Source organism: Cibotium barometz, chromosome 12, assembly GCF_041138505.1.
Source record: "Cibotium barometz isolate CiBa-2024 chromosome 12, ASM4113850v1, whole genome shotgun sequence".
Classification (NCBI taxonomy): Eukaryota; Viridiplantae; Streptophyta; class Polypodiopsida; order Cyatheales; family Cibotiaceae; genus Cibotium; species Cibotium barometz.
The window spans coordinates 1,513,144-1,539,023 of NC_141057.1; the positions used below are offsets into that span (position 1 = coordinate 1,513,144).

General features: G+C 43.3%; 1 protein-coding gene across 3 annotated transcripts in view; it reads left to right on the forward strand.

Annotated features, from left to right (window-relative positions):
- The first annotated feature begins 22,522 nt into the window (after positions 1-22,522).
- LOC147632934 (ras-related protein RABC1-like) overlaps positions 22,523-25,880 on the forward strand; it is a 69,711-nt gene continuing 66,353 nt past the window's right edge. For 2 of the 3 annotated variants that reach the window (XM_086805927.1, XM_086805930.1), the window contains exon 1: positions 22,523-22,614. The gene's annotated coding sequence lies outside the window, so the exon portion shown is untranslated. The remainder of the gene's footprint in view (positions 22,615-25,880) is intronic. The other variant, XM_086805929.1, reaches the window with a different exon arrangement.

The following is a 25,880-nucleotide window of genomic DNA, read 5'->3' on the forward strand; positions in this document are numbered from 1 at the left end:
ATATCAGATTTTGTACTAGTGGTCTTGAAAGAGGATTCAGATGTGCCCTCATAAAGTTTGCGGGGACGTGTTCCCTTGAAATTGTCTTCAAAGTCCATAGCACTTTTACAGCATTGCTTGAAGGAGGTATGGGCCATGGCATATAATGAATTGTGCAAGTGTATGTCATCTAGACCTTCCAGGAATCTCCCTATGAGTCTTCATCAGAGAAATTATCTATGGCACTGTAACGAGAATGGAGATATTTGACTCTAATGTTATAATCTCGGATGATTTCACCATCCCTTTGTTTGACATTGTAAAACTGCTTGATCGGGCTCCATCGCATACCTTGGAAAGAATATCCTACCTTGAAGGCCTCTTTTAAGGCTTCAAAGGTGGCCTTATCCTCAGCTTTTAATGACCTAAACCATTGGCTTGCTTTACCATCAAGGGTGAGGCCAAAGGCACTCACCTTAACCTGATCTTCTATGTGGCCAAAGGCTTCACAAATTTGATTAAACATCTCCAAATGTGGGATGGGATCTCCAGTCCAATCAAACTTAGTGATAGGCTTTGAGATGTTGGCAGGTTTGTTTTGCTCGAATCTAGGTCTAGGTACAGGTTGCATTAGTGCTGGGGACGTGATGCATGTAGCCACCTCCTCCCTATTTCCATAGCTAATGTTAACATTTCTGGGGTTAGCCCTGCCATGGTTGGAGCGGGTGTAGGTTGAGGAAAGGTTGGAGGAGGAGTGGGGCTAAGAGGATAATATACCATTGGAGGCCCTTGTCTTATGGGTGGGTTAGATTGTACCCCTTGTGGTCTGTGTGGTGGGTACTGCTGATATACAGGTGGATTTGGCTAATGTGAAACGACTCGGTAGACCCTTTCTTGTTGGTATGATGTTTCTGGTCCTTGAGAAGATGGACCTGGCCCTAGGTTTTGTACAGGTCTCGAGGCTGGTGGTTGATGAGTCTGGGTCTAATGGCTTTCACTTTGCCCTATTTTCCCTCTAGAATCTAGAGACGGCGTGGGCTCACTTTCTTGTGGATGGTCCATACCTCTCACCCTAGGTTGTGGTTCTTTCAACTGTGTATTTCCCTGGATAAATTGTGAAGCCTCGAAGAAAGGCTTCTCTATGAATGTGTGGGAGAGGTAGAAGCTTGATCTTGGACAAGTGATTTGTCCATGCACTGAGGTTCAGGCTCTCGTGTCTCGAGGTCAGGAGTTTCTCATCCTGTGCTGGGGGGTGGTCTTCTCTTTCACTTACTGTCAAAGACGAGCACTGTTTGGCTCCAAACAGTATTGACCAATGGATCTGGTCTTATAAAGCAAGGGAGCTTTGGAAGAGTTCACGTTGTCAAAAAGAGGGTTGTTTCACACCAATTTTCCCGAGCGTAGCTACATGGAAATGTGGAACTCTTGTGCAGAACCCCATGTGAAAAGTCCTTTTTTTGTGGGATTTGTACGGCCGTACGCTTTAGAAATGGTACGAGTGTACTCTTTCTAAGGTTGAAGGGAACAGACGTACGCTTCTCAGAGGGCAAATGGCACGAACGTTCTCTTTCTGAAGAACACGGGTGTGGCTTCACAAAGGAATGGGCATGCAGTTTGAAATGGAGAAGGTACAATCCTGGTAGATGAAGGGTACATGCATGGCAGGCTTGCCACGGCGGGTGTACACTTTAGGCAAAACAACTGGTATGGGCGTTTGCTCTGGACAAAACAAGTGGTATAGGCATGGCAAAAATGGAACAAACGTACGCTTTCTGAATCAGGTACAAAAGAGAATGACACGGGAGTGGCAAAACTGACATGGCCATGGCAAACACAATGAATGCTTTGGTATGGGTGTACCCTTTGGGAAGGAAATGGCTGTAGTAGATAAGGAACAACCGTGGCCAAAGATGGAATGGCAATGGCACTGTCAGATTCAAATATTTTTCTAGATTTTTTAGGGGATTTCAGGCTGCAAGTCTGACATAGCCACCCACTATATTCCTTGAATGCTCTTTATGCCCATTTAATGCAATCATTCCATTTTTAATGCAAATCGCCACATTCAAGGCCAAAGATCTTCTTAGATTTAACCAATGAGAAGGGAACGAGTGTGGCAGATGTGCTACAGTCGAGGCCTATAAAGGGAACGGCCATTCGCTTCTCAGAACTGCCAGTAGATTCCTACTAATTCAGGTATCTTCCTACCAATTTTTTGTGTTTTTTATTAAATAAAGAGCTAGAGCTAGTCTCAAGCTATCTATTGATGCCTATAATGCCTAATGAAAACTAACTCATTAAGATTAATTTGTGGATTAAGCTAAGGTGCAAGCTTGATGAACAAAGAACAAAAAAGCAAAAAGTTGCATGAATGTCAAGGGCAATGTTAGAGCACTTACTTGCTTATCCCATGCTCGGTGAAGATCTCAATGTCCAATGTTCGATCAACCTTCAATGCTGCATGGAATCACCATCAACAAACAAAAACAAGCACAAAATCAAGCAACCAACCAATGGATTTGCACTCCAACTGGCCCAAGTAAGGACTCTAGCAAATGAACAAAGTGGAGGCCCCTAAGCTAAACGCATTCCTCGACAGCAGCACCAAAGATGTTAAACCTAACATACTACCTTGCACACAAGATAGAGAGAGAGAAAAGAAGAGAGACAACATGCAAGGGTTGAGTCGTCCGGAGAGTTTCACTTAGCCAATCTTAAATGAGGGTTAACTCCTTGATGTGAAGTTGCTAGGGGCTCACTCTACTTCTACTTGTGTCACCCAAGTAGAGATTCAATGGTTAGGTAGAGAACAAGAAGGAGGGAGATATGGAAAGCTCAAACTTCACCTCATGCGACATGCATGCAAGAGGGACTTGGTAGAGACTAAAGAGAGAGGAGAGAAGCTAGAGAATCACGATCCCTACAAGCACACATCGACAATTAAGCAAGCATACATCCACAAGCTCAAATGAGAGAGAGAAAGAGAAGAGGCAAAACTCAAATGAGACTAATGGGATTTTCCCTTTTCATATTTTATCAAATGTCTTGTATACAAGAGCTCATAGTTACAATGGCCGGCTGCCCATTTACCATTGGGGGCCCAAAACTAGTCTTCCTAGCTCTATGTACAACTATTCCTCTCATGAGACTGGCATTACACAAGCCGTAAGCTCGGTCATCCCATGTCTCTTTTACATGAAGCACTTTGCGTGGTTACAAAAGATGAATATAATAAGCATAGCCACGCTTGAAAAAGTAATGTTAACCAGAGTGGTTAACATGCCCACTTAAAAGTGGAAAATACTTCATACTTTTTCTTTAGTATGGTCAATAAATCATTCCACATCACATTTTTTTAAAAGTGGGAAACGTTGTTTACTTTTTCTTAAGTATGGTAAGTAAATCATTAGAAGGTTGTAAATCCTTCTTCACCATTGGACTAAGCGTTCGTGCAAAAAAAACTAAAAAATCATCATTACTCTTTGAAAGAAATCATCTCTCTCAATTTGGACAGAAAAATAAAACCATATATAACTTTTTATTTGTGAAGACAAAAATTCCCATGACTGGCCAAGATGGACAAATGGCGTTGAAGGTCACATAGAGATGGATAACTAGAGGTCATACAGAAAATTCGAAGAAGCAGACATGGTCTTCATTTGAGTATGCCCCAAAAGAAGTTCTTTATCTCTTGGGAAGTACAAGGAGTTATCCCCCAGATACTATGGGCCATATCTGATTTCAAAGAAAGTAGGTGACTTAGCCTATGAACTTCTTCTACCTCCACATCTCAAAGTACATAATGTATTTCATGTCAGCCTACTTAAGAAGTATGTACCGAGCCCGAATCATGTTCTTAATGATGAACTCTTAACTTCTTCAACCCAAGGGCAAATGGAACTCCAACCTGGAGAAATCCTTGATGTTTGAGAGAAGGTTCTTAGGAACAGAATTTTGAGAGAATTATTAGTCAAATGGAAGTTCTATCCTGGCTGCAATTTCTAGAGATGGTTGTGATGAAGATCGTGTTATCTGTCTTGATATCCAATTCAAGACAAGCTTCCATTTGTGGAGCCAAGGGTGATGAAGCCATCGTCTTGGTCGTACTTCACTACCACGAGCACTTTAGAGGCCTTGTCCACCACAGATAAGGCGAGTAACGCCAGAGTTTCCCAAGCCAATTTCCTTGATGAGCTTGTAGCAATCATCATCATGGAGATGTAGAGGAAGCTCCCCACTCCCATAACATGTGTTGCAGCATCGGGAGCAACACACGCTCCATTAAAACTTTGTGCTAAAAGAAAAGGGTTTGGCTTAAGCTTCATGCAGCATAAATGGTCTTCCTAAGATCATTTCATAAGAATCAGGTTGCTTGGAAAAGTCCATCACAATGAACGTATGCCTCACCTGATGTTTCAACACCTTGATCTTAAGATTGCATAACATTCCCATTGGTTTGGTAACAGTACCATCAGCCATTTTAACCAGACTTCAAGTCTGGGTTTGGCCATTTTTTCCTAGCATTTTGTGGTGAATATAATGACTCCTACACCACCATCAAGGACTCCCATTACTGTGATGCCCTTGGATGACTGGTAGTAATGCATTGGATTCATCATCTTCAAAGTATTGACCCAATTTATTTAATGGAATTTTGACCATTGATTTGGCGTACTCATCCTCTACCTGGGTTCTTGGATCTTCTATAACTTGAGTTAGCAAAATTCCATTGTAGGGTTGAGTCTTGTGGGTTTCTGTAAATGGTAGTCGTCCTATGTTGAGTTCTCCATTTAAAAGAGTTTTCAGTGCTCTAAAGAGTTTGGGATCTCCACCCAAACGTCTTTGTTTCAAAAGCCATGAACTCCAACAATTTAGGGATGCTCAAGGGAGCACTCGTCACCTTTCTACCATATGAAGTTGCTGGTGATATTAGAACTTCCACCTCTTGAACGGGTTCAAGGTTCTCATACTCAAACATTTTCCTAAAAAGTTGAGAATCCATGCTTGGGACAGGTGAGTTCTCACTGACCTCAAGGATGACACTAGGTATATCCAAGGGTTTATGGGTTGTTACGATCGACTTTAGGTTGTTTGGATGAAGAGTGTCAGAGATGTTGACTTGTTTTGGTCTTGGTTCTAACTGCTCTTGAGTATATGTGACCATATCCTTGAGCTCATAAACTTGTTCCAATTCTCTTATAGGGCCAGACTACGAACCGAGTTTCTCTTTGTTTGGTTTCTTGGGGGTCTACATCCTTTCCTTTTTAGTCTCCTTAGTTTTTTTTCATAGTGTCTCTAGTTTGCTCTGAACTAGCGTGTGTGTCCACCAAATCAGAACCCTCATCAATATCATTCATGTAGGATGGTTTGTTAGGTGTTCCCAAGTTCACTCATTTTGTTTTCTTCGTTTTTCCCCCTTTTATGGATTTCTTTCTTCTATGGCCCCACTTCTTTTTGGATTCAACTACTGAAGTGCCTGGTTTTCTACTTTCTTTTCCACAATAGGTGTGTTTTGAGCCATCAGTCTCATTATTGCATTCACAGATGGGTTAGGATTTCTCAAAATTGATCTCTGAGTTTGACCACCCACTCTAATCATATTGAGAGGTGTGATGGTAGGATGTTAACCTATGACGGACATTGAGATGTACTATGTTTTACGTCATTAATTTAAATATTTTGAGTCATGGGCCGGGCTTGTCGGCACCATATGTTAAGGATAAAGGGATTGGGTGATTGCCGATGAGAGGCGCACCTTGAATATCAGTAGGGTAAGGGTTAGGATCGGCCGGCCATGTATGGGCGCCCATGTGTGAACGGCCAAGTCACCTATAAGAGTCAAATGTAACTCTACCACATTCCGATGCTCTTCCTAAAGTAGAGGTCCCTAGAAGCCAATCCATAAGAAGTGACATTGCGTCCACTTCAAGAGAACCGTTTGGCACACCAAGTCTGGATGGGATATTTCTCAATGAAAATTGGGAATATGATCTACACACAGAGACTCTAACTGACCTATACACGGGTTACACATACCATGTAGGTTGGTTAGAAGTCCTACGATCTACATCTAGCGCCACTAATCTAGAGGAGCAACAACAAATGATATGTGAGGTTATTCATAGAATTATCCAAATTGAGAGGCAAAATAGGGGAGTGAACTTAGTTTCCACTGGCCCTATGAGATTTTTGGATACGGGCAAGGCCAAACAACCAACCCTATCACAATTGGAGACTCCCTTGGTGAGTCCCATAGACCCTTCGTATGTTGTTTTGCCTGGAGTCTCAATGCAGGTTGAGCCCATGAGCAGTAACTTTAGCTTTCCAACCTTGGCTCAACTTTCCATTAAGGAATCCACAATGCCTACCCCAATGATGAGCATAACGGAAAGTGCACCTGTTACCGCTGTAGTTAGTACGACGCCGCTACCTAGTGGAACAGTACATACAACAGTGCGTGCCAGTGCCTATCGACCATATGTACCTATCGCTACTCATGCTCATGTAGCTCCTACGCCTCTTAGTATGCCAATGGCGTATGCTCCACGATCGCCTTATCACAACCCTTATCCAAGAGGAGCTAGGCCTAGCCACATATCATATCCTATGTCATTTGCCAACATACCCAGACCAACGCCAACTCCTATCAGCCAAGCTATCCCAGAAGTGCCTCCACCAGCTATGCCTGCTCACCTAGGTGATCTCGCAGTGTTTGCTCAGACGATCGGACGATCTATTGTGGAAAACATGTGGGGTATGCTTGAGAGAGAACCTAGAAGCAAGGCAGTACAAGTGGCTAAGCTCACTCAAAACTTCAGTGTGGTAACGAGGATGTTAGGAAGCACATTGAAGTCTTTGAAACGTGTGTGATTCCTTGGAAGAGCACAATGAGCTGCATAAGTGTAAAGCCTTAGGCTTAACCTTGAGTGGGAAGGCCGGAGATTGGTATCGAACCTTAAGGGTTGAAGAGTGCACTCACTACCCCACTCTCAAGAGATTGTTCTTGAAAGAATACATACGTGAGGGTGTGGGGAGTAGCATCTCAACTCCAAAAAGCTGAACGCGAGGAAGGGGAGTCAGTGAGAGACTTTATAAGTCGATTGAAGCATCTAAATTCTCGCTGCACTCCCGATGATGAGCGCTTCAATAATAACCAACTGCTCGATAGATTCATCCGAGGATTGCGCCACGAGGACATATACAATGGCCTAGTCATTAGAGGTCTTACAACGTGGGAAGCAATCACTGCCAATGCAATCCAGTTAGAAGACAACTTGATGATTGCAGGTAAAAAGGTGTCTTTGGAGACAAAATCCGTTAGTTCGCAAGTATCTGGGCACGAGCCAATGACAGTAAAACCTATTACCAAGGAGCCCAAGATATCCGAAATGTCTGTGACCGACCTTACTAAGGCTCTCCAGGAATACTTTAGGGGTAATCGAGCTCCTCAAAATAGCCACATGTACCCAAGAAGAGAGCAACAATGGTGTTCGGTTTGCTTAGGACCACATAGTACGAGTGAATGTCCCACATTTAGAGTCAAATACAATGGGAATTGCAATGCATGTGGTAAGTATGGCCATCAATCTAAAGATTGCCTAGTACTTAAGCGAATGTTGGCAAATCAAGTACCACTAGCCTGGTCAAACACACCTCAAGTACCCGCGCTAATGCCTGCACAACCTGTCGAGCAACCGTCACAGCACATAGTTCCAAGGAACCCGAATGTAGTCCAGTCTGTGCCGTTACCACCGCCAGTGCTAGGACCACAACCTCCACATCCAAGGATTACCCCTGTAAACCAGATGGGTTGTGAGTCACATAGTGCGTGTGGGGATTATGAAGAGGAGATAGACCCCACTGCTCCATATGGGATTGATACGTTTGAAATGATTCCCCAGTACTACATGGAGGATCATTTCGGGCAAGTCAAGCCGGTATATCAAGTGGCTGCTCTCGCCACAAGAGGGCAAAACCTTAATACCTTGGCAAGGAGACCACCTCTTCAATGCTACGAGTGTGGTGGACCGCATCGTGTAGCGGAGTGCCCTAATAGGCTACAGAAGATCGCTACTCAGATGCAACCAAATCAAGGGAGCACATCGGGAATGCCGGTACTTACATGTAATCGTTGTGGCATAGATCATTTGATTGCTCAATGTCCACATAATCCTAATGTACCCAAGATTACGCCATTGAATTTGGTTGAGGTCACCAACCAGGCACGAGGAACCATACTTGTTGTACCTGCGAATGTAGTTACACGGTCAATGCTTCAAAATCAAAACTACATTCTTGAAGAGAGGGATACTGCATCAATCGCTCAGGCAAAGAAAAAGAAAACACGGTGGAAGAGATCGCTTAATGCCACGAGCTCCAAGCCCAATTCAAAGACTAACATAGGGACAGGAGACAACCCCGTGTATATGAATGATCCTGAAGATGATTCTGATTCAATAGAAACCATGGGGACCAAAGCCACTACCTTAAGGGAGGAACCCACTCGGGAGCTCAATGAAGGAGAATCAAGCGAGTACATAAATAAGGGGAAACAGAAGAAAACTTCCTCGGCCCCACAACCAAGTCAGTTAATGCCCTCTCGACCACCCAAACTGACTGAGACTCCCCAAGACAAGCCACGTGGGCCAAAAACCCTCAAGAAAAAGATTGGAACTTACCCAAACCCAGTTGAGGAGATTGAACAAGTGTAACACTTAAGGGGTTTGGTGGAAGAAACACAAAGAGAACTGGAGCCAAACCCGAGAAAAATCAAAATTCCAGACACAGTGTTTCCTACGCAAGTTCAGCCTCACAGGAACCATAAACCGTTAGCTATACCTAGTATCATTCGGGAAGAAAGTGAGGATAGGACATCAGGAAGTGGGTAAACACCCTTTTTGCTTGAAATAATGTTTAGTGAGGGAATGCCTGACCCCATCGAAGAGGAAGTGATTCCATCTTCACCAGTCCCTAGTCAAGGGGCGATGTCTCGAAAAGTACCGTTGAATGTGTCTAAGCTAATGGATTTCATGTCCTCTGAAATCGGAACCACGATCATATCCAAATTATACGGAGATCCTGAGCTGTTCTTAGCTCTTCGGGCATTTCTCAATGGAGAACTAAAGGCGGGGCTACCACAATTTGCAAATATGGATAGACCCGACATGCTTCAAGATGAAGGGGAGCATTGGGATCTACAACCCTTAGACCCGACATGCTTCAAGATGAAGGGGAGCATTGGGATCTACAACCCAACCTGGATGAAGACTCGGTCGTTGAAATACCTGTTAACAAGTTGGGACAGTACTTTGAAGGTGATGAATCTAATGCAACCCTCCTCATTACTACCAAGGGATCAACTCTAAAGGGAATCCTTGATGGTGGTGCTGGAGTGAGCATTGTGACTAAAAACTGTTGGGAATCTATGGGGAGACCCCACCTCGAAGTCACAAACATAGTGGTTAAGATGGCAAACGGAACTATTGCTAAACCTATTGGAATGTTAAGGGACCTTAAGGTCAAGGTTCTGGGATACAAGGTAAGACATACCTTCATTGTAATGGATTTCTCCAAGCATCCTATGTCATATCAAATGATCTTAGGATGTCCTTTCATGAGGAAAGCACAAATGGTGCATGATTGGTTGAAAAACCATGTCTATCTACAATTCCAGGACTCTGTCATTCGAGTTGATCTTGAGAATGGTCGTGCACATCCTTTAGAAAGCAAGGTTATCATTGATAATCGATCGGATACCACTATTCACTTCGCCCCATTAAGGTATTGCTATACATGCAAAAAAGAGACTGATGATGGGAAAGATTCTCCTTATATGGATGTCCTACTGGGTATGACTAAGTCGGATAACGTGGATTGGGTACACCTAGCGGCAACCATAGACACATGGGGAAATAGAGGCACAAGTTGGGTAACACCTGCTGAGGGGCAAGATATGCCACCGTTAGTGCCAATAAACATGATAGGTGTTATGCACTTGACTCCTGCTGATGGCGAGAAAGTGGCAAACTCCACTGACACTGAAAGTAGCGAAGACTCTGACCAATGCAACTCTGAGTATGAATCTCAAGAAGAAACTAACTCTGAGCCTGATGGGGGGGATGAATCAAATATTCACCCAAATGTGGAAGCAAGGTGCTCAAGGCCTAGGAGTTCATCCGAGAGTGTAGCACTGCTAAACCAGTCCAGCAACGTCCCTACCCAATGAATCCTAAGTACGCAAAGATTGTACAAGAGGAAATTGAAAAGCTTGTAAAATGTGGATTCATATACCCTATTGAGCACTCAGAATGGGTTTCTCCGACAGTCATCGTACCAAAGAAGAATGGGAAACTCAGAGTGTGCGTTGATCTCAAAAAGGTTAATGCAGCCACCAGAAGGGATCATTACCCCTTGCCATATTCTGAACATGTGTTTGAAAGAGTGGCAGGCAAGGAGGCATATAGCTTTTTAGATGGGTACTCGGGTTACAATCAGATCACAATTGCAGTCGAGGACCAAGCTAAAACAGCATTTATCACGGAGTTTGGAGTGTTTGCCTTTCGCGTCATGGCCTTTGGCTTGACCAATGCACCTGCAACATTCCAACGATTGATAAACACAGCCTTTAAGGAATATCTAAAGGACTTCTGTGAAGCTTTCTTAGATAATCTTTGTGTTCATTCCTCTTGGGACGAGCACTTGATGAGTTTACAAAAAATATTTGAAAGGTGTAGATTATATCGCATCTCATTGAATCCCTTCAAATGCCAATTCTGGGTTAAACACGGAGTTATCTTAGGGCATAGTGTCCAAAAATGGGATTTCCACTGATGAGAGTAAAATCAAGGTCATTCTGGAATTACCCCCACCCACCAACTACAAGGGAGTCCAACGCTTTATGGGCCATGTTGGTTATTATCGAAGGTTTATTCTCTTCTTCGCCGAGATAGCTCAACCATTGTATAAGCTTCTCATCGAGTTTATTTGGACCGAAGAATGTGACCGTGCCTATGTGCTATTAAAGAAGGCCTTAGCGAGTGCTCCAATCTTGAGAATGCCTAACTGGGATTTACTCTTCCATGTGCATATTGATGCATCAAACTTTGCTATTGGGTGTGTGTTAACTCAACCTGGAGAACACAAGCTAGACTACCCCATTAGCTTTACCAGTCACCAGTTGAACGATGCTGAGATGAACTACACCACTACGGAGCGAGAAGGGGTAGCAATGATATATGCAGTAAGGAAATTTTGTTATTACCTCCTTGCCACCAAGTTTGTTTTCTATGTGGATCATCAAGCATTGTTGTATCTGGTAAACAAACCATGCTCCACAGGAAGAATCACACGATGGCTATTGATTCTTCTTGAGTTTGATTTCACTGTTGTTGTGAGACCTGGCAAAAAACATGTTATGGCTGATCATTTGTCTCGCATACCTAATGGTGAGGCTCCTATTACGAGGGTTGATGATGACTTACCTGACACTTCCCTGTTCATGGTGGAGACAATGCCTAAATGGAGTGAGAAGATTGTTAACTTTTTGGTTAATGGCTTTCCACCCAAGGAGCTTCGTAAAGATCTAGCTCGAAAGCTAATCAAAGAATGCGAACCCTATTGCCTGATAGCCGGGACTCTTTATAAAAGAGGAAAGGATGACGTTCTTAGGCGTTGTGCCCGAGAGGATGAGTTTCTATACATTTTGCAAGAGGCACATATGGGTGTAGCCAGTGGTCACTTCTCAGGAGACTTAACTGCGCGAAAGATCTTACAATCGGGGTATTGGTGGCCCACTATGTTCCAAGATGCATCACTCTTTGTGAAGGGTTGCAATGAATGCCAACGATACAAGAAACCCCAACGGAAAGATCAGATGCCCCTACATCCAATCAAAGTAAACCAACCATTTGAAAAGTGGGGTTTAGACTTTGTAGGTCCAATTAGCCCAGCGGCCCGAAACACACAATCTCGCTATATTATTGTGGCCACTGACTATATGACCAAATGGGCTAAAGCGAAAGCGACACGTAAGGCAAATGCGAGGACAACAGCCAAGTTCCTCTTTGAAAATATAATCACACGCTTCGGTTGTCCTTTTGAACTTGTGAGCGACAATGGTACGCATTTTATAAATGAAGTGATTAAGGAGCTCACAACAAATTTCATGATATCCCATCATAAATCTACTCCTTACTATCCGCAAGCGAATGGCCAAGCTGAGAGTACCAACAAGACCTTAATCTCTGTTTTGACAAAGACAGTTGAAGCTCATCGCACGGATTGGGATCTAAAGCTTACGACAGCTTTATGGGCCTATCGTACTGCGTATAAAGTGGCTATTAATTGCACACCATTCAAAATGGTATATGGCCAAGAAGCAGTCATGCCGTGGAAATTTATCATTCCTAGTCTTCGTGTTGCTACTCAAGAGGGTTGGGATGGTAATCCCTTAGTAGAGCGTCTATATATCCTTGAGCGGCTAAATGAAGAAAGACAATTGGCTGTATACAATGCCCTTGTGGAGAAGGATAGAAGGAAAAAATGGTTTGATCGCCACCTGAAGGACAAGGACATCAAGGTTGGGGATAAAGTCCTGATGTATGGAGTGCGTAACGAAAAGAAGAAGCTCAAATATGCTGGTAAGGGACCGTATAGAGTATGTAAAATTACCCCACAAGGTACCATCAGAGTGGAGACTCTCGACGGAGTTGAAACCATTGGATTCCTTAATGGGAGTAAATTCAAAAGGTACTATGACCCCCTGAGCCAAGAGGAGTTACATGCAATCCATCAAAAGAAGGCAGCTAAAGAACAAGCAGAGCTTAAAAAGATACAAGCAAGAATTGAAGCCAAAGAACGTCAACAGCGTGCTAGGCGACAACGAGAAGCCAACTTGGGAATTACGCAAGTATTTTTCGAGGAGGCAGAGGAGGATTCACTAGAATCTGACCCACCTCTAAGATACCCAATTGAGTTACAGAGTCCTTACGGGGAGGTGCTGTATAATGCATTATTGGATACAGGAGCTCAACACAATTTGTTATCATATGGTGTGTGGTGTCAACTTGGAAAACCACCTTTATCCAAGAGTGTTATCCAAGTTCAAGGAATCAACAAGAAGAAAACCCCTGTCTCGGGAGTTTTGCACACTCCGGTTGCCTATGACAAGGAGACCGTAATTCAAAGCTTTTTGGTTATGCCTGCGGGTACCATGGAAGGGACTGTAAACTTAGGGCGCAAATGGATGATGGCCACCAAGTGCAATATTGATTGGGCAACTAGACGAGTCACAACGCAAGAACCAACACTAGGTCTGACCGCTCAAAATCCCGCACCTAAGTCATCCACTCAAATGCTAGATAATGAAAAATCACAAAGTCCAGTGGCAAAACCATATTTGATTGTCCCTCTAACGCTTCAATGCCAAGAGTGGAAACATGCAGGGTGGTCTCTAAAGCTCTGCTTACTATGCCAAAAAACACATACAAATGGGTCCCAAAAGCTTCGTTAATAACTACTTCCCCTGCTCAATCTCGTTCAGCCACCAAGAAGCCTCGTAAAAGGAAAGCAGCTACCCACCCGAGAAAGGGCAATGTAACATCGCGATGGATCCCTAAAAAATTATTAGTAGCCCAAGGGTACTACGAGGGGAATGACCAGATTTGGGTCCCTAAACATAAGCTGAATCCCTCTACATCACCTGTAAAACCTTGCAAACCAATTGTTGCCACCCCAATGACAATTCAAGACTGTGGTAAGGGAAAGGTAACAAAGTGCTCCGCACCACTTCTTCCAGAGTTAGTTTGGATCCCCAAAGAGTTAGTTTGGATTCCCAAATGATATCGATCATTACCACCTAGCTCAGGAAGGGGGGAGCCACATGAAGCTTCTAGCTCCTCATGCCAGGCACACACTCATATAGAAGTTTCTACATGCTCTACACCTACTCTTGTCAACACCCAACAAAAAACCAATGAGTCTACGTCTCCCCTTGTAATAGTGTCGTCGGAAACCATTTCCTCCATTCGTCAATGGGAGCGTACACTACCATCTCTGCAATTGGATGTGGCCACCACAAGGGTCATAAAAAGCTATCTGCCCACATCACAACCTATGACCCGCTGGACAAATTGGTTCCAAGAGGCTGCAACATCATTGCAAATAATATGATCTACCCAAGGAAAGGGGGAGCATGTACTCACGCTCGACATTCTAATGCTTCCTCCTTAACCTTCTCCCCTGACTATGTAATTGCCAAATTCAAGGGGATGTATATATATAGCTTCATACATTAAAAAAAAAACAAAGAAAAGAAAAACAAAAAATAGTAAAAAGAGCAAGAGCACAAAAAGAGGAGAAATATCCGTATACAATCAAGAACTAGATTGACCTGTCATAAACCTACTGATGCTATATCTGTGTTTGCAGATATGGCAGATGCACGATCATCATACACTTCATCCACTCCCACCTTTGGTGAGAGGTATCATCTGTACCTTTCTCAGATATTTCACATGTGCTATCCTGTAATTGAAACTGAATGGGATCATATAGATGTACTAGCCAGAGAGGAAAATGTTGAGGAATTAGAATGGCTAATTCACCTATTGACCATGACTGACCCCTACTCCGTAGAGGAAATATCCCCGATAGCCCAATGCTTTCCTTTTCCACAAGATGACTATCCTCGCATGGTTACATTCTTGATGAGTTTATGTGGATGGGAAAATGAAAAGGAAATATCTGACAATGATGAATGGACGGATGAAACTCATGGCACTACTGAGGTTGACTTTATTTATTTGGATGATGCGGATAGAGGCTTAGCCTTAGGGCTAGAGCCAGGACTCTACAACATCCTCTTACCGTATCCTCAGTAGTAGTGTGGTGACTGGTAGGTAGGTTAGTGTTTTCAAGTTTTTTCTAGTTTGGATTCCTTAAACGAGTCTTTAATTTTTCACACTGATGTGCCTCTCGAGGTATAGTGCTTGTTAGTTGATTGTACAGGTTGAAAAGTTTGAGGTGGGTTCGCTTTCAAGTCCTGAGATAGCCGCAACGCTCATACATAAATATCTCATCAAATTGCGGGCATTTCTCTCATCGAATCAAGGAGATCTCCAAAATACAGGTGTAATTCTTCCATACCCACTCTCTTTCGTTTTTTCTGTTCAATTAATTTCATGAACTATAATGCATGACCACATGGAAATTGTCAATGTACTACTTAGTTTTTGAAGTTGCTTGACGTGCTAGTGTAAATCATTAATGAGCTTAACCTTATTGGATATATTCCTGAGAATGCATGACGTCTTTAGTTAACCTTGGAATACGATTGTCTTAGGTCTAGGGTCAAACCATCTTAATGTTTGACACCTGGCCATGTGTGTGTTGACCTCTAGGACATAGCTTTTACCCCTTTGTCGAAAGGATGCAAGACAAATTATAGTTCAGGAGCGAAGATCAAAAGAAATTATTTTTTAAAAAAAGAGCCTACAATAAATGGCAATACAAGTCTATGATGTGCTTTAATGTTGGCCTATTGCCTTATTGATACTTGGTAGGCGAGGAGTATTCTACTCCACACCGATGCCTTGGTTGGTAGGGGGTAGCCTTGCCTAAAGTGAGCTAATAGATTCCTGGATAATGCCTTGTGTTAAACATGGTACCATGATCGATGTTAGTTTTGCCTTAGGAAGGTCGCCATTGTGTACAACAATTGTCACGTGCATAAAGAAATAAAGGCAAAAGGCTCCTGTAACTCTGATGTTTCTTGTGTCCCTAGGCTCGTGGTATTAACTTATTCTTAGAGTAGACACAGTGTGGTCATCTGTTTATTTATTAAGCTTGGTTATTTTCCTTGACTTAGGCCAGTTATAAACCTTGATTAACCTTTGACACCTTGCTAACTCTTGATTTACTTTCAATAATTTTAAACTCCTGTTAATTTGCTACACTAGCTCATTCATGTGACCCTTAAACTAAGTTCTCATAGTAGCAACATCCATTGTGGTCTAACATGCTTGAATTTATACACTTTATATCTAATGAAACATCTAATCGACTCCTCTTATTATCTCTCGTTTTGTGGACATGTGAAGCTACACCCCATAAGACTCCTTCACTCACAAATTTCTTCAAGAACAATATCCTAAGAGCAATAAAGTTCAAGCGCTCCTCAACCTTAAGAGTTCTATACCAATCTCTAGCCTTACTGTCTAATGTTAGACTATAGGCATTGGTCTTGGAAATCTCATTTTGTTCTCCCAATGCCTCACATACTTTACTTCCAAATGTCTCCTAGGATCACCATCTCCACTGAATTTATGAGTTAACTTGGCTATCTGGGCCATCTTTCCATGGCTATGCTAACCACCATCTCTCACAACAGGCGCTATGCTCTCTGCTACCACTCTTCCCAGGGCCTGTGAGTAGAGCTGGTGCTAGCATAACAGGAGGTGCAACACGTGGCACTGCATGAGGATGTATTGGTCTAAAGCCTAGTGGGGGTAGATGTGCTACATAAGATATGTGTCCTACTGGCACCCCGATTGGTGCTTTAGTCATGTGTGTTGAGATATCAAGCTCAACTAGTGCTACGACGGACATTGACGATCGACGTTGCTAACAAGGGGGAAATCACATGATCCTACACACATAGCCATGGAGTACACCTGTACACATGGCATGGAGTAGGAGACATGGATAGAGAACAAGATAAAAGACACAAGATAAAGATATGATCAAAACATCATAGTGTATGCCATATCCATCATCTATCACATATCGAATTTGCATACATGGGGGGATTTATATAGCCATCCAACCATGTGACTCTTGGGATACCCATGTGACTATTGGGCTCCCATAACCTCCACAAAATCCTAACTCCCCACTAGTCCTCTTCTTAACCACTTCTTGATATGACATCTTTTAATAATCAATTCCATAACTCATTAGCCTAAGCTAATGCTACTAATGCTAGGGGGTGTTCATACTCGTCAACACATCTCTTCCCCTTTGTTTAGTGGGGGGTGTAGTAACATCATGAAAATCTGTAAATAAGTGGCTACTAGAAGATACAATGCAAGACATTTCAAGTCATACAATACAAAAATGTAGAACCACATAAAACTGATGGTAGACCAAGGAGATGGTGCGAAGATGATTTCCACCAATCCGATGAAGAATCCACAAGCATATGCTGATGAAGAATCTCGTCCATGGGCACTCAAGTGTGCTACCATCTATGTCAAGGTAGCCACCTACTTCTGCTCCTCTCTCCTCCATGATCACCTAATGTGGCAAGAATACATGGCCACAACCAGAGAGCACCAAGAGAAATCCACACTGACCCCAAGTTCATGCCAATCAAAAGGAGGTGGTCTTGGTGCAAGTTCTTGTGCATGGAAGAAGGCAAAGAGCATGCTTACAACTTTCCCTACATTATAAAGTCCCCACACCCCTCATCACCACAAAGATAGGGATTCGAATGAAGAACTTCAATGAAATCCAAGGTCCCTGATAGTGCTATTGTTGCCACATGTTAGTTATTCCATCTCATCATCCGTATACTAGAGGAAGTACCAAAGAACTAGTGGACAAGCAAAGAGTGTTTAGGCCTCGATCTCAATGAACGTTCCAACTTCCATGAGCAAGTCGTCCTTTATGACATGGTCAAATACTTCCATGGCCACCTTTAAAGACATGCCAGATATAGGGTTTTGGAAGACCTTTGAGATCATGAATGATCCAGTTGATGGCTTTCCTACAAGCCCTTTGTCTAGTCTTTCTATAAGAGATTAGCAGCATATTTGGTACCAATGCAGGTTGGTAACTCTCACCCCACATTGAGCCCGTCCCACTTCCTGCCCAATCTTTTATAGGCCCACTTTTGGTACAAAACCCATGTCCAGGGGTACCAAAAAAAAAGAAAAGAGTCAAAGAAAGCATAATACAAAGTGATGAACAAATTATAGTGTTAGAGTTTTCACTAGAAGAAGCTTCTACATGGGCCCACCTTTTGCCTAATGCCCATGCATATCATCTATATCTATGGGCTCTGTGTGTAATAGATACATTGACACTGTTCTTTCATAAACATGCATTGAGCCTCATTTTCATTGATAGCCCTCTAGGTATATTTTTGGATGGGAGGACAAGCTTGGCCCATTGGCCCATGGTATGACTCATCACTTGGACCTTCCTAAAATTAGTAGGACCCTTTCGTGCCTCGTCCTTCCACCACCCAACGCATTCAATGCTTGACACCATTGAATCCCTTGAGCCATAGGGGTCGTCCAGCTCTGTTGTTGTAGTTGTGGGCACCGCCATGCCTCTAACAAGCTACTGGTCTTGACTCTCCAATAAAAGGGATGTCAAGTAAATGTCAAAGAAAGAAGCAAAAAAGAGTCAAAGAAAGCATTTATGTTGGATAAGTGTACTCACACACAAGCACACCTTCTACCCATTGTCCATGCACGTCACCTACATATTTCATGATGGGCATCACAATTGTTTTCACTTCTTACAGCTCATGACAGTCTCAAACACATGCACCTACAACTAACCGTATCAATGACAACCCTCAAACACATGCACCTATAACTAACCTCGTCAATGCCAACCCTCAAAGTACGTCTCTCGATGGGGGGACCATGGTGACGGCGCAAGCCTGGCCCATGGTACAACCCATTGCCTTGAGAAACCTCAACCTTGCAAGTACCTCCCTTGAGCTTCCATGCATATATCCTCTGCTTCTTCGATTCTAATTCACCACCAACAAAATGTCACCTTGGCTGACATATTCATTAATAAGAAAACACCCCACCTCTAGGCATCACACTATGAGATTTGAGCACAATAGTCTGTTGGCACCAAGACATCCCGGACCTCCATCTACCCATGCTCATCATGCCATGGGGCCTTGGCACTCGTTCTACCTAACACATGGTGTAGACTGCTTCCACAACTACCTCATGTTACAAGGAGGTCCACACCACTTCCACAACCAATGAAGGCTCAGCATGAAGCACCTCTACATTGTCTATCACTTCCCATGCCACCTTAACAAGTTGCCTATGCGAACGTCCATGCTACTCAAAGCTTCTCATCACTCTATCCTATATCTTTGGCTACGGATTGGTCCCAAACTAACCACATAACTTTGACTGCCGCCAACTCCATGGCGTATCGTGGACCATACACTACATAGCAGCAACTTCATGCCGACTTGAGTGATATGAGGACGCAGTCTCCATTAGGAAGGGGGTTATGTTAACCACTCCATTTGTTAACATGGTTTTGCTTACTTGACCTATCGTAAGGTGCTTTTCCATCTTACACATGTGAATGTGAACTTAACCTTTGTAAGAGGGCATTAGAACATATAAAGCAGTGGCCTTACCCTCCACTTCTAATTGAGACTCGACCATTTTTAAGTTCGTCCTACTACCTAGTGAGAAAAATAGTCACACTTATATATAAGTCATTTTTAATAATAAGAAATACACATAATCATTCCCTTGAAATAGTTTTCTTGTGACCTCTCCTTCTTCCCTGTTCTTACTTGCTTGCATGCTATCATGTTCTTACTTCCTTGATAGATGCTTCTTACTTGCTTGATAGATGCTTGTTTAGATAGGTGTGATTTACCTCTCTTGTGTTAGAGCCTCTTCTTCCCCCACCTTTTGTGATAGAGAACCAGCGCAAAGGATTATCTCTTCTACCTCCATCTAGGCATTAAGAGCTCTCCTTTCACCCCTTTAGCATAGATCATTCCGGTGTGATAATAGAGTAAGGATGTGATGGGTGAGCTAGTGCACCCACAATGGGAAGTTATATGTGGCAACTCAAAGAGAGAGAGAGCACAATACACGGACCAGGAGAGTCTAAAAGAATGCATGTAGTGCCACAAATCATGGGACCACTATCCCCCAATGCTAAGAAACTTATTGAATGGACAACAACATATGTAAGTCCTAGTTGCCCTAATTGCAACTGAAAAACCAAACATGTAAGTTAGATTAATCAAGTTGATCCATCATTTTTTCACTCAGCTTTCCCAAATCTCCACTTGGTTCTCCACGCAATGTCGCTTATGTTTATATACCAAGGGTATGCATTAGACTAGCCATTAAACTTGCACATGTTCACTGAATACCAAAGGTATGCTTTGTAGAAAGGTGCTAGTAGAATACATGCACTTGGTGAACAAGGGTATGCTTTGTAGAAAGGTGCCAATAGAATCCATGCACTTCGTGACATGATGATCTTCAAAGGGGACATCTTGGAGCAACCAATGGATATTTGCGGTCAGAGAATTCATCCCAATGGTCTCAAATTATCATGCTTGCTGTTCTATTTTGCGGAATCCATGTGTAGAGGTTGATGCAAAGCTAATCATTCTGAATGTAGATGAGTTTTGCAGAGCTAGAGGGCATGAGGAGGGCAACATATGAAGCATTGTAAGCTAGTCCATTGGTTGCTACCACATATGACCCAATTAACATGGTAATCCTCTTCCACCATATTGTGGCATAGATTGAAGAGAAAAAGACAGCAAATGTGCTCTTTTTCACGGCATTGTAAGTGGTTTAGCATACCTTCAACAAGATGGAGGGTGATGAGGCACTTCATTTTATCGACGAGATGGAGTGACAATATTATCTTGATAAGCATGGGAAGTTAAGAAAGTCAGGCGCCAACAAAGAGACCAAGGATGCCAACAACAAGGGTCCGAAAGGAGACAACGAGCCACAACTACTGATAAGCAACCTAAGGATGTTGAAGCCTTCCAAGGAACTAGCATAGTAATGAGTGAAGACTAGCCCAAGGGGATGAAATTCCTAGACCTTAATGCCGATGCTTTTGAGGAACCACCACTTTTGCAACAAGAGGGCATTACCACAAGAAGGAGGTGAGGTCCCATTCACCCGCCAACACTGATCAGAGAACCATGCCACAGTGATGGGTGTGTTACCCCTACCTAGTCATTTTAATCTTGCTAATTTATCCTTTGAAGTAGAAGAACAAGTGCAAGAACGAGATTCCCAATAATCTCTCCCACTTGCCTCAGATCCAAGATTACAATGAAGCCATTTACAAGCTCGCCAAGTCCCTCAGATCCAAGATTACAATGAAGCCATTAACAAGCTCACTAAGAATCTTCCTCACCTAGCATGAGCCCACTAATGGTGTACACATGCTTGAGGTTCTACTCCTACAACTTTACCTTGAGCAACCCTTCAAATAGTGGTGGGGCCCATAGAAAACGCCCATTAAAGAGCATGGAGGATACAAAAGGCATGCAGATGATGACATGGCATTTAATAGTGTGGAAATGAAGAATCAGCCCAAGTGGGTGGCTCTGCTACCTCCATAATCCAAACTATTAGGCCACAAACTACCTTGCATCAGTTAAACACAAAGAGTAAACCCAATCATAATGTGTATGCCACTGTGCAGGCACATGAAGTGGAATAAATATGAGGCCAAAAAGAAGATCAACCCCTCTCCTCCTCAACCTCCCTAAGTTTGAGTCTCCTCCATTTGGCATGATCCCAATAGAAGAGTGGATGTGCAGGGCTACTGATAATCCAATTTATTACCTCATATTAAGATGCCTCAGATGTCACCATCCAAGCTGCCATGAAGTTCCTTAACACAATTTGTATATGCTTACAAGATTTTAAATAAGAGAAGGGTCCCATGCAATGGCACAAATACAATGAATCTCATATGCAGGGCCGTGGCTTGTATGTTATCTTCTCCATCACCACCATAGCTACAATGTGTGTGAGAGAGAATGGTAGTGTGGCTTGTAGGTTATCTTCTCCATCACCACCATAGCTACAAGCTGTGAGTGGGTGATCCCTTGAAATCAATAGACCACTAGACAACGGTGGGAGTTGCAAAAGGGCTAGTTGCAAAGTTGAAGGAGCTCAAGATGGAGCTTTGTCTCTTTATCTCGCATAGCCTGTGGAAAGTAATCATCCTAGGTGACTTCCTTTAGTCTTGCCCAACTTTCAAGGTCCCCAGTGGTGGCAGTGAAGTACGACCAAGACGATGGCTTCATCACCCTTGGCTCCACAAATGGAAGCTTGTCTTGACTTGGATACCAAGACAAATAATGCGATCTTCATCACGGCCATCTCTAGGAATTGCAGCCAACTCAGGCCATCTCTATGTGACCTTCAACACCGTTCGTCTATCTTGGCTAGTCATGGGAATTTTTATCTTTAGAAATAAAAAATATATATGGTTTTATTGTTCTGTCCAAATTGAGAGAGATGAATTTTTTCGAAGAGTAATGATATATTTTTTTGTATTTTTGCACGAACACTTAGTCCAATGGTGAAGAATAATTTGCAACCTTCCAATGATTTACTTTACCATACTTAAGAAAAAGTAAAAAGCGTTTCCCACTTTTAAAAAATTGTGACGTGGAATGATTTTATTGACCATAAGCGTTTTCCACTTTCAAGTAAGCGAACACGTGGCTGCATGTGGAGTCTTAATTTGCTTTAAAACACCTTATAGATGGAGTGTAAAAGTTGTGAACATCCCTTTTGCACTGTTGTAAAAAGAGCTTTGCCGATCACTGGTTTCGGATTTGTACATCACAATTCATACTTCCAGGTAACACGCAAACTTACAGTTTTTGAAACCTTGTTACCTGTTCCAGCCCCTATGTTGCCTCTGCTAACACAATATTATATCGGGCCATGACACACACACACACACACATCCAAGGGTCGTTTTGTAACCCAGTTTAACCAGTGCTTGCGCGGACCTTCTAGAGGATGTTGAGGATTTGCTATCTTTCGGTGCAATTTGATCAGTCTTTATCCACACAGGAAATGATGTTTGCCACGGCTTTAACCGAGATAGATCAGGCTCGAATGAAGAACTTTTCTCCAAAAGGATTGGAACTAGGTGGAGTTTTGACAGGATAGTGATAAGTGAAAAAGCAGGAGCTCCAACCTGCAAGACCTTGGACGAGAGTGGCAAGCTCACCACCCAGCCATACCTCCTCAGGTGCCTAAGGCTCGACCATCACTGACCCAAACCATTTGCCCAAACTCTTTCCCTTTATTCTGGCTATAGGAGAACCCAAGGCAATATGCCCTCTCAGCCTCCACCCATCAAAACCTGGATATCAGCAGTCCAGTCACTTACGTTGGCTTTGGCTTGGTTAATTCTTAGGACGTCGTTTATCCTAGGAAACTTTTTACTTCACCATGATTCCAATTAACATTTGATTCACCCTTAGGTAATTCTAACAATACTAGCCTCATTATGTCCATTCGGAACATAACATCAGATCTAGGGATGCTTTGTTGAGCACTGCACTTTTGTAGAGCTCGTGTCACATAAGCAATAGTACACAACGCACACACGTGTTGATGAGGATCTGCTTGACCATGCACCTCTTTGCCCAATTAAAATTCCCTAACCAAGTGAAGGGCACTTACCTTTCTCATGTCGTGGTGGGGAACTTGGATGCTTACCCACCGTCTTGGAGAAGAGGCAACTGCGTTGTAACAAGCTAACACTTGAAAAGACTACCTCCCGTTGTCACCACACGAGTTGTCTATGTTGAGCATGGGACTCCCATGGTTTGAAGAGCCTCAAGGGAGCTTCAAGACAATAGCTCTCTCCTTACTCACACCCTCATACTCTCATTAGTATCAATGGGAAGGCATATGAGAAAGAAGAAATGACACACACACTCTCCAATCCACACTATCATGACCCTGTGAAAATGGAACAGCACAAGTGTGGGCATGGTGGTTGCTGAGCAAAATAAATATTAAATGATTCATATTTGGGGTGCCCGGACAAAGGGAATGATGTGTGGACATCTTGAGGTGTGAAGGGGGACTAAGAACATTAATATTTTTAATGTTCTAACCATGGGTGGCCCCTAGGCCTAAGTGGCCCTTAGGAACTTTAATAAACATTAAAGTAAGGGCCTTAGGATATTTTTGGAGGGAGGAAACTCTACTTTTGGTACACGCCTCTCTTATCTCTCTCTCCCTCTTGCTTTTGGGGAAGCGTGCAAGCTACATGCGTTGAGGAGAAGGGAAACGGGAGTCGACTGGCTGCTGGTTTTCGTACAGAACAGGCCGTACAGACCCTGGCTGTACAGTCCACGTGGTTGCTGTACGACTGCAGGTACAGGTTCAGGCGGCGCTGGTTCAGGCGGCTCTGGTTCAGGCGGCGCTGGCAGGAACAGACAGCAGGCGGTTGCTGTGCAGGTGCTGACCTGTATGGTACAGGCGGCTGCAGACCTGTACGGACAGGTACAGGCGACAAGGAAAAACTCTGTCCAGCTGGTATAGTCGGGTACAGTGCAGACCCGTACAGCTAGACAGGCGGAGGTGCATCATACAAGCAATAGTTGCAGGCGCAGAGACTGTACGGACTGGTACAGTGGGATACTGCTGACCTGTACGGACAGGTACAGTTCTGTTCAGTCCTGAGCAGGCGGCGCATCTCCAGCTGCAGGCGGTGCTTTATCAGAGCATAGTTGGTGCATCAGTCAGGTGGTTGTAGGGAGGAAAGTACAGACAGTCTTTGTCAAGTACAGACTGGTACGATCAGTCCCACGGGTGCAGAACCATGCATTGAATTGGTAAGCTCTGAACTTGTCCATCTTTCTTTCTTTCCACTGGCTTATGTCTGTTGCAGAGTTGTGTCATCTGGCCCCTTGTGAGAGGAGGGGTATGGCAGTCTGAAGGATGGAAACAGAGACTGGACAGTGGATGTATATTTGAACTGAGTTGTGGAACCATGTTCATGGAATATGCCAGATGTGTGCTCAAGGCTGCCTTGCTGAATTGTCTTGTTGATCAGAGGGAGCACAGTGTGTTGCTTTTGTGGGACACAGATCTGTGTGTGAATCCTATGTGCTAAGAGGTCTTGAGGGTTGCCAGATTGGACATATAGGTTTATTCTCCTGGCTGGCTTTGTTGTACTCAGTTTTACATCTCATTGAATTTGAATAAAGAAATACCGAAAGGGGCGCCAAGCTTTGGGGCCAACAGGTGTTGATTTCATTTCAGTTTTGGGGCATTCTAGCTCCAGTTAATTTTGTTATTTATTTGGACTACAAGTGGAAGGGTGACTGCTAGTCTACTGCACTTTGGTTTCTACCTGAGGCCGGTTTCAAGGTTCCGTTGCCGGGACCCATCATCAACTTTCTTAAGGGGGTGAGCTCGTGGTTGACTCGAGGAAAGTCATTGCTGAAAAATTCAGCAACATGTCAGACACAGAAGACGAATATTTTTATAATGAAGAGGAAGAGCAAGAGACCTCTCTTGAGAGAAATGAATCTGAGGACATTCTTGCAGGAGAACAGGCTGCAGATGATGAACAATATGAGGATGTAACACAGCCAGAAGATATGCCTAGTAAAGAGGAAGATGATGCTCAGTTTAAAAATCATTTGGCAGGTGTAATGGATGTGTTTATGCAGCTCACACAAAGTGAGAAGTTTGCTGAATTTATGAGATCCCGTTCTGAGCCTGAAAAGAAGAAGAAGAAGGTGCGTTCTAAGAACCTACCTCAGGGTCATAGTGGTGCCTTCCCACAGGATCCATCTTTTGGACAGTTTCGGAACATGCAACATACTTTTGGTGCCAACTCACAGAGTTCCTTTTTTGGACAGCCATCTATTCCTCAGCAGTCTATGCATCTAGGTTATTTTGGTGGTGGCTCTGTGTTCCAATCCATGACTGGGGGTTATCCTCAGGGAGGCATGGGTAGCCAGGGACTTTTGGAGCTAATTTTCAGCCTGGTATGCAAGGGAATATGTATGGTGGTATGCAGTCCGGAATGCAAGGAAACATGTTTGGGGGCATGCAACCAGGAATGCAAGGAAATATGTATGGGGGCATGCA